The sequence below is a fragment of the Rhamphochromis longiceps genome, linkage group LG23 (genome assembly GCF_057381845.1).
Source record: "Rhamphochromis longiceps isolate RC_006_pf linkage group LG23, R_longiceps_female_GT1.1, whole genome shotgun sequence".
Classification (NCBI taxonomy): Eukaryota; Metazoa; Chordata; class Actinopteri; order Cichliformes; family Cichlidae; genus Rhamphochromis; species Rhamphochromis longiceps.
The window spans coordinates 36,394,176-36,401,092 of record NC_140578.1 but is presented as its reverse complement, the minus strand read 5'-3'; the positions used below and the strand labels follow the sequence as shown (position 1 = coordinate 36,401,092).

General features: G+C 39.3%; 1 long non-coding RNA gene across 1 annotated transcript in view; it reads right to left on the bottom strand.

Annotated features, from left to right (window-relative positions):
• LOC146642502 (uncharacterized) overlaps positions 1-6,917 on the bottom strand; it is a 501,695-nt gene that overhangs the window by 363,518 nt on the left and 131,260 nt on the right. The gene's annotated exons all lie outside the window — the stretch shown is intronic.

Sequence of the window (6,917 nt, the reverse complement as noted above, 5' to 3'; positions counted from 1 at the left end):
AAGGTAATAAACATTCAAGCAAATCAGAGACAAGCGCAGTGCTTTTTTGTTGTTGCTGTCTCAAGCAATTTGAGAATGCTGGTTAATAGTTTAAGCATACCATCGATTCTTAGTTTGATTAAATTATGGCCAATCATCCTAAATGCAAGTCTGAAGAGCACCAAGGGCAAAGCCATTTTCATGTAAGTCAATTGGTTGCTTTGTGAGAGACATGTTTATGTCAGTTTATTCAGTAAACCAATAAAGTGACTTCTATTCTATTTCTAACAAATGGAACAACACAAAATCTGTTGCGGGCTTCTCTTTTCCCCTTCACAGTGGGGTAAGGCTGATTAGGGGTATTTGTTCTTGAAGATATTAATATTTTTAGAGTGGAAACGCCGCAAAAAAATATCCAATATCTTTGAATCTGAGATTTCTTCACAAAAACAGAACATGCCTGAATGTAGAACGGGGGACATTTGAAGACTGAAAGTCTCTTTGCCAGACGTGGTAAATCTCAGAGCAGCAGAGGATGAAGCTGACTGCTGTGAAATATCTCTGCCGTGCTCGAGCACAAAGGTTTTGCTGTTACTTAAGAATGTTTTCTTTTTCTAATACTGATCTTTTTTCTTTTCATGTCCACTTTTTAATTTATATCAATGCCAAAAAAAACCAACAAAAACCGCCCTACATGGGTTGACTGTTTCTCTGAAGACTTTACACTTTAGAATTCCAGATTAGAACAGACTCTACATAAAAGACAGACAGACATAGCCACCTTGATATTACCCACTTGTAAGCAAGGTCCTATTGTGATGGTTCAACTTGAGCATTTTCTTGGTCCTTTGAAACCAGGGGTGGATCTGAAATTGAGGAACACTGCATGTTCATAGACTAGTGACTTGTAACAGTTAATACTAATGCGAGCCACAGCTTACACAATGAACAGTAAGATTGTTCATTTTGTGCACATAGGCGCTCGGCAACTTTGTTTTTATATTGAAATATAATCAGAATATAACCCACTGGTAACCAGTTGAATCAATGTGTATATAGCAGGCTAGTTGCACTCAGACTGACTCTAACCCATTTAGAGTGTTGGCAATCTGTCTGCATTTATAATTTAAACAACAATTATTTGCAAATCTGAAAGTGACTGCAGACAGTCCAAGTGTGAATGTTTAGAGACAGGTTGCCTCTCATCAGGCTACCTGTGCAAATGCCTTACAGTTTGATTTTTTGGGCAATCCTTCGATGACCAAAAATTCAATGCAATCACTGGGCAACCACTGATTTTTTTTCCCTTTTTTCCCCCCTTCTCTAGTCACATGGAGGATGCTATTTTCAGTCTTGTGTAAGTAAGCCATTAGTTTGCTCAGACAGGCCACAAAGGGAAGCTTAGCTACTATCCCAACAGATCAGCTGGCCCACATCAACTTATGGCTGAGCTGATACCCTTTTATGTTTCCATATTAGCAGATCGCATATAAGGCAGGTTATTTGATTATAGCCTGTCTACAGCTGGGCATCTGAAAATTGCTTTGCAACCCAGCACCGCTCCAGCTCTACATTTTCATGCTTTGTGCAAATAATTCAATGTAATGGCAGTTGTCATTATTGGCTACTCTGTTATCTATGGGGGTCTGCTATCCCTGGGTAGCAGTATTTTTTTTTCTCTGTAAACAAAATAAATAAATAAAAAATACACATATAACATTTGAGTGTTTTCTAAAACTTTATTTTGTGCCTCATATTGCATTAGACACAGCTGGCACTCTGGACAGCTGAAATAAAACATTAAAACCTATTTGTGAATGACTTTGCCATGTCTCTCAAGTAAAAAGAGCTAAAAAAAAATTTGATTCACACTATCCTGACAGCAAAATTTAATACAGCACGTCAAAGAGAGCATGAAGCAATAATCCATATTGTAGACCCTCATTGTATGTCCCCTAGAAAATTCAAATGTCTCACACACAAAAATGAAGTTAGGAGTGAGAAAATGGGAGCTGGGAGGCAGGTAGAAGCAGGGGTGCTGGTGAATGATGCAAGCTGAGCTGCATATAATGGAGGGACACGCTCCTACAAATATTGTAACGCTGGAGACACAGCCATCCCAGATTTAACCAGTTCATACAGCGGCTGAAGAATTCTCTTTTTTCTGTGCACATTTCTGTCCTGAAAAAAAAATTGGAAAGGCTCGGTTACCTGCGGGCAATTTCTCACACATGATCAAGAATAGGCCTTAATGAGCTGCCAGACCTCGAGTGGGCAGAGGAGACTTGCCTCTCACAGTAGTGGGTTTTCCTTCCAACCAGGAGGTTAGAAAAAAATACATACACAGCAGTTAAGACTCACCTCGGTCATGATTCTATATTTTCTGGCAGTGAGTTCACAACACTGAAAGTTCCCGTACTGTAAGAATAATAAAGGAAATAGAAATGCAAAACACAAAACATCACATGGGGAAGACAGGTCAAAGAGGTATAACAATGGAAAATGCACCACATGAGGAAAGATAAGATAAATAACTCCCCCCAGACTGAGCTCCAACAGGGAGAACAGAAAAAAACACCTCTGCAACATAGCACATGAAAAAAACTCCTAATACACCAAAGAAACACATGACAAGAAACAGGGGTGGGTAAAGTTTGAGAGACGGCCGATTTAGACAGTACATCCGGGCCTGCAGCCTGTGTGCTGGTCTCCTTGATCCACTGTCAGCATCGGAAGGCGAATAAGCGTCGAAGGCGTTTGGAAAGGGAGGGGGATGAGTGTGTGCATATCAGTGTATATATGTATGTGTGTGCGTGTCCAGAGTTCAGCTGAGACAGTGTCCTTCACCCTGCTAGGCTAAGTAAACAGTCCTCCATCCAACCCAGGTGGTCTTCCATGGAATGGGAAGGAACAGTCATTATCAGGGTGTTTTTGTTCGGCTCCAGCCTTGCGACCGCAGCTGGCGCCGAGAGGGTATCCGCATGAAGTGATGGTGCTTTTTACTTTAGTGCGAACAGCTCATATGAATTTCAAAGCAGTTCTACAGTCCAACACTGGTCTCTCAATCTCCCGTTGGAGAGCTTCGCCATACTTGCGTTCTGTGATGTTGTCATTTCTTGTGCTCAAGGAGCCGATTCTGGGAACTCACGACAGTGTGCCTGATGTCATCCAATTTGCGCTCAGAGATGTTATTCCGAGCTAGCCCTTCAGAGATGTAATCCAGTCTGCACTCAGAGATCTTATTCTGAGTATTCACAGCAGCCGTAGCCTTTCCAAGATCTTATCCGTGCTGCACTCAATGAGCCCATTTTGAGAAACTCACGCCTCTTCCCATCGTTTCAATCCCAGCGGGCAGCCTTGTGGGGGTTTGAAGAGCCAGTTCTGCTTCCTAAATTCTTTGATAAGTCAGGGCCAAGCCAGCTCCGATCAGCCAGAACCCTGTTACCATGGTTCCGAATAGGTAGATAGATATCTTCAGCACTCAGGCTCACCCAAGCCCAAACTTCTCGTTGAGAAAGGGGTGTCAATTGCATTTAGGGACCAGTTGATCCAATCCATAATTCCTCTTTTAGGTTTTAGAGAACAGACTGTGAGAGAGTGTTCCAGGGAAAAGTAATACAAAAAACAACGAGACTAGACAAGGACATAAGAGGCTAAGCAGGGAAGCTAAGGGAGAGGAGGAGAGGAAAAAAGTGCGACCGCCTTCGTCAAGAGCAAGAGCAAGTACAGCCTTTGTTAGTTCTATGGTTTTAACCAACAGAACACAAAAAATTATCTTGCCCTTATCAGGTCTGTATTAAGTAAATACAGTTTCAGGTGAACAAATGTTACACTGTGACAATATTTAATTTAATGAAAATGAAGCCATGCGACAGAAACTGTGTGTGAAAAACTAAGAAAACGGCATGATTTAGTAGCTTGTAGAGGCTAGTATTTTCTGCATGACTTTATCAATCTCTCACGTCATTGTGCAACATGGGGCATTTGTTTAGGCACAGTCCTCAAATTCACAATTAAAGTTGAGGTGTGGATGTTGACAATGCAACACTTTGATTCTTTTCTTTTTAAGGCATTCTGTTGTAGAACTGCTGCTGTGCTTGTCTTGCTAAATGACTCAGTTTGTGTCAAACTTTAGCTGTTAGATGGCCTCACACTCAAGTCTAGAATATTTAGGCATAAAGAGGAGTTCATGGGCGAGTCAATGACCACAAGTCATTGTCCAGGTCATGTGGTTCCAAAACAAGCCCAAATCATCACCCCTCCACCAACGTGCTTGAGAGTTGGTATGAAATGTTTGTACTGATATGTTGTGTTGGATTTTTTTCAAACCTGACAATGTGCATAGCACTCAAACATTTCCACTTTGGTATTGATTATTCAAAGGACATTGTTTCAGAAATATTGGTTTTGATCAGATGCATTTTGCAAACTTTTGGCACTATTTTTTTTCTTTGGGGGTTGCTAAAGTAGCCTTGGAGTCACTAAAACAACACTTGGGAACGTAAAGAGAACAAATTAACCATCAAAGTAAGTGAGTGTTATTTTGATCTGTCCGTCATGCAAAGCTACAAAATAAAAATATAGCGTAGGAAATAAGCTTAAAAGGTTCCTTTTAATTTTGCATGTGTGTTTTTTTTTCCTCATTACTCCTGATAAATGAACCACATAATCAATACTGCAAAAATATGTGTACACAAAAAAATGAATGCACATATATCAAAGAAAACCTATAGACTGTGATGTCATGAGCAGTCCAGATTTATTTAAAAATTCTTTGCTTGAATGGTTAAAAAATAAATAAAAAAATAAGCAAAAGTGTTATACCACATAGATCATCTGTGCTTTTTGTTTCATCTCGTATTCCATCCTGTAATTTGACATTCCCTGCAGGCTATGGCAGCCTTGTGCTTTTTTCTTCTCCTTTTTTTTTTGACTGTGATCCATAGACTCACATTTTCAAGCTGAGCTGCTGCCCACGGGAACTCTATGCCAAACCAGTGGGCCAATGACCATTGCCTGGGCACACGTCCAACAAGGCATCCCAGAGAAATAAGTGGCCTCTGTAGTCACTGTGTTGGAGCAGAATGTAAGGACACAGCTACATTATCTTCCAGACACTCACTGGGAATGCAAATTTAATTTCATCTGATTTATTTTTGTATCGAGAGAGGAGAGAGTGATTTGAAAAAGACAAACGCAAAACATAATATCCAATAAGACTGCCTCAACGATTGTGGCCCCCATGAGGAATAAAGACCGTAACATCCCGGAAATCATAACCAGGCTCTTAGCTTAAAGACATCTGGATTAAACATTATAAATAATATAACTACGAAAATGATTAGAACACTTTTCTCCTCTGATGATAAATTATGATCATCAATAAACCGTTGCAGTTGTGTTCTGCAGAAGCTTTCAAGTGTGTCTCCAAAGACTCTACAGAGAAAACTAAAAGTGACCAGATGGAATTAATAAAAATTAATCATTGAGCAATAAAACGTCGGAGCGAGGCGGAAGAAAATAAAGCAAATGAAAGCACATCATAGGGTTACCACATTTGGGCATTCAAAACTTTATCTGTACCTTTTATACAGATTAGTTCTGCAAATGTGACTAAGAAGCTGATGAGGCAAAGGCAAAATTACTAAAAGTAAAGCAGACAAGATATAAAAATGTTGGAAGAGTCATAATTAACTGACTGACTGACTGAGTAAATAGGATGGAATTGATAGAAATGAATGTTCTGACGATGTTGCCATCTCAACACAAGCTACAGTTATCTATCCCAAAATTATGTGAATATTTTATTCATTTGTCCATCTAGATTATTTTTGGTGTAGGTTGCCTCTGGCAATATTGACTGTAGAGATGTCTACATCCTCTTGAATTTAATAAAAACAAAAGCTACTTGCCTTGTAGTCCTCAAAGCAGCCAAAAAGCATCAACAGCACACAGCATCTCTTTACAGAAATCACGACCTGGTTCTTCTAAACAATTCTTTCAACTGAACTAGACACACTAGATGAGTCACCAGGACCAGACTGGAAAGATGTATATGGGGTGGACTATCCCTTTAAGGTTTTATCTTCAGTGTTTATCTGCTGGGAACAAAGAGTGCTGATCATATTTTGAGTCAATGCTTATAGTAGACATGAATTATTATAAATCAGAACTGCTGTCTCAATACCCCTCACAAACAAAGGATTTGAACGGTGGGATGGATGGGGCTTTTTTATGTAATCCATAGTGCCTGAGAAGGCACTATTAGGGAATAGGGACTTGCTGACATTACAGAGTCAAGATTAAGGAAATAATTATTTAAAAACATGTTGAAGCTGATCATTTAAAGCATAGAATGTATATAAAAGATGGATACCATTATTTTGATGCCACCCATTGGTTTTGGGCTCTGCATTTTCAAGTGTTTTGGTTGGACTGTATAACTTTTTTGGAGCAAACAGAGATTGCCATATTTGAATGAGAGTCAAAAGTGCTAGGTAAAATTAGAACACTAAATATAAGTGCATTGTAATTTAGCTAATTAGGGATAAGTAAAAGATTGACACATTTCTAGAATTTCACTTATCAAAACTAAAGCAACTACTTGAATGGTTTGTAACTCACAGCAGGACATCAGGTCATTTAAGAATTAATGACAATTAAAAATGCTCCCAAAGGCATGAGTATCACAAACAGCGCAGGGAGGTCAAGTTTCAGTAACTTGAATATACAGAGTTGAGCCACAACACACAGCTATTGGCTATAGCTGCCTACCACACCTATCCAAGCAGACAGTTTTTAAGCCTTGACAAAAATGGGCTGGTTATTAAAATTAAAAAAAAGAAACAAGTATGTACCTTGTTGCTATGAATTTGTCTGCAAATTAAGGCATTTAATATGGGAGTCTATGGGATTTGATTTGTTGGAGACAACCTCAA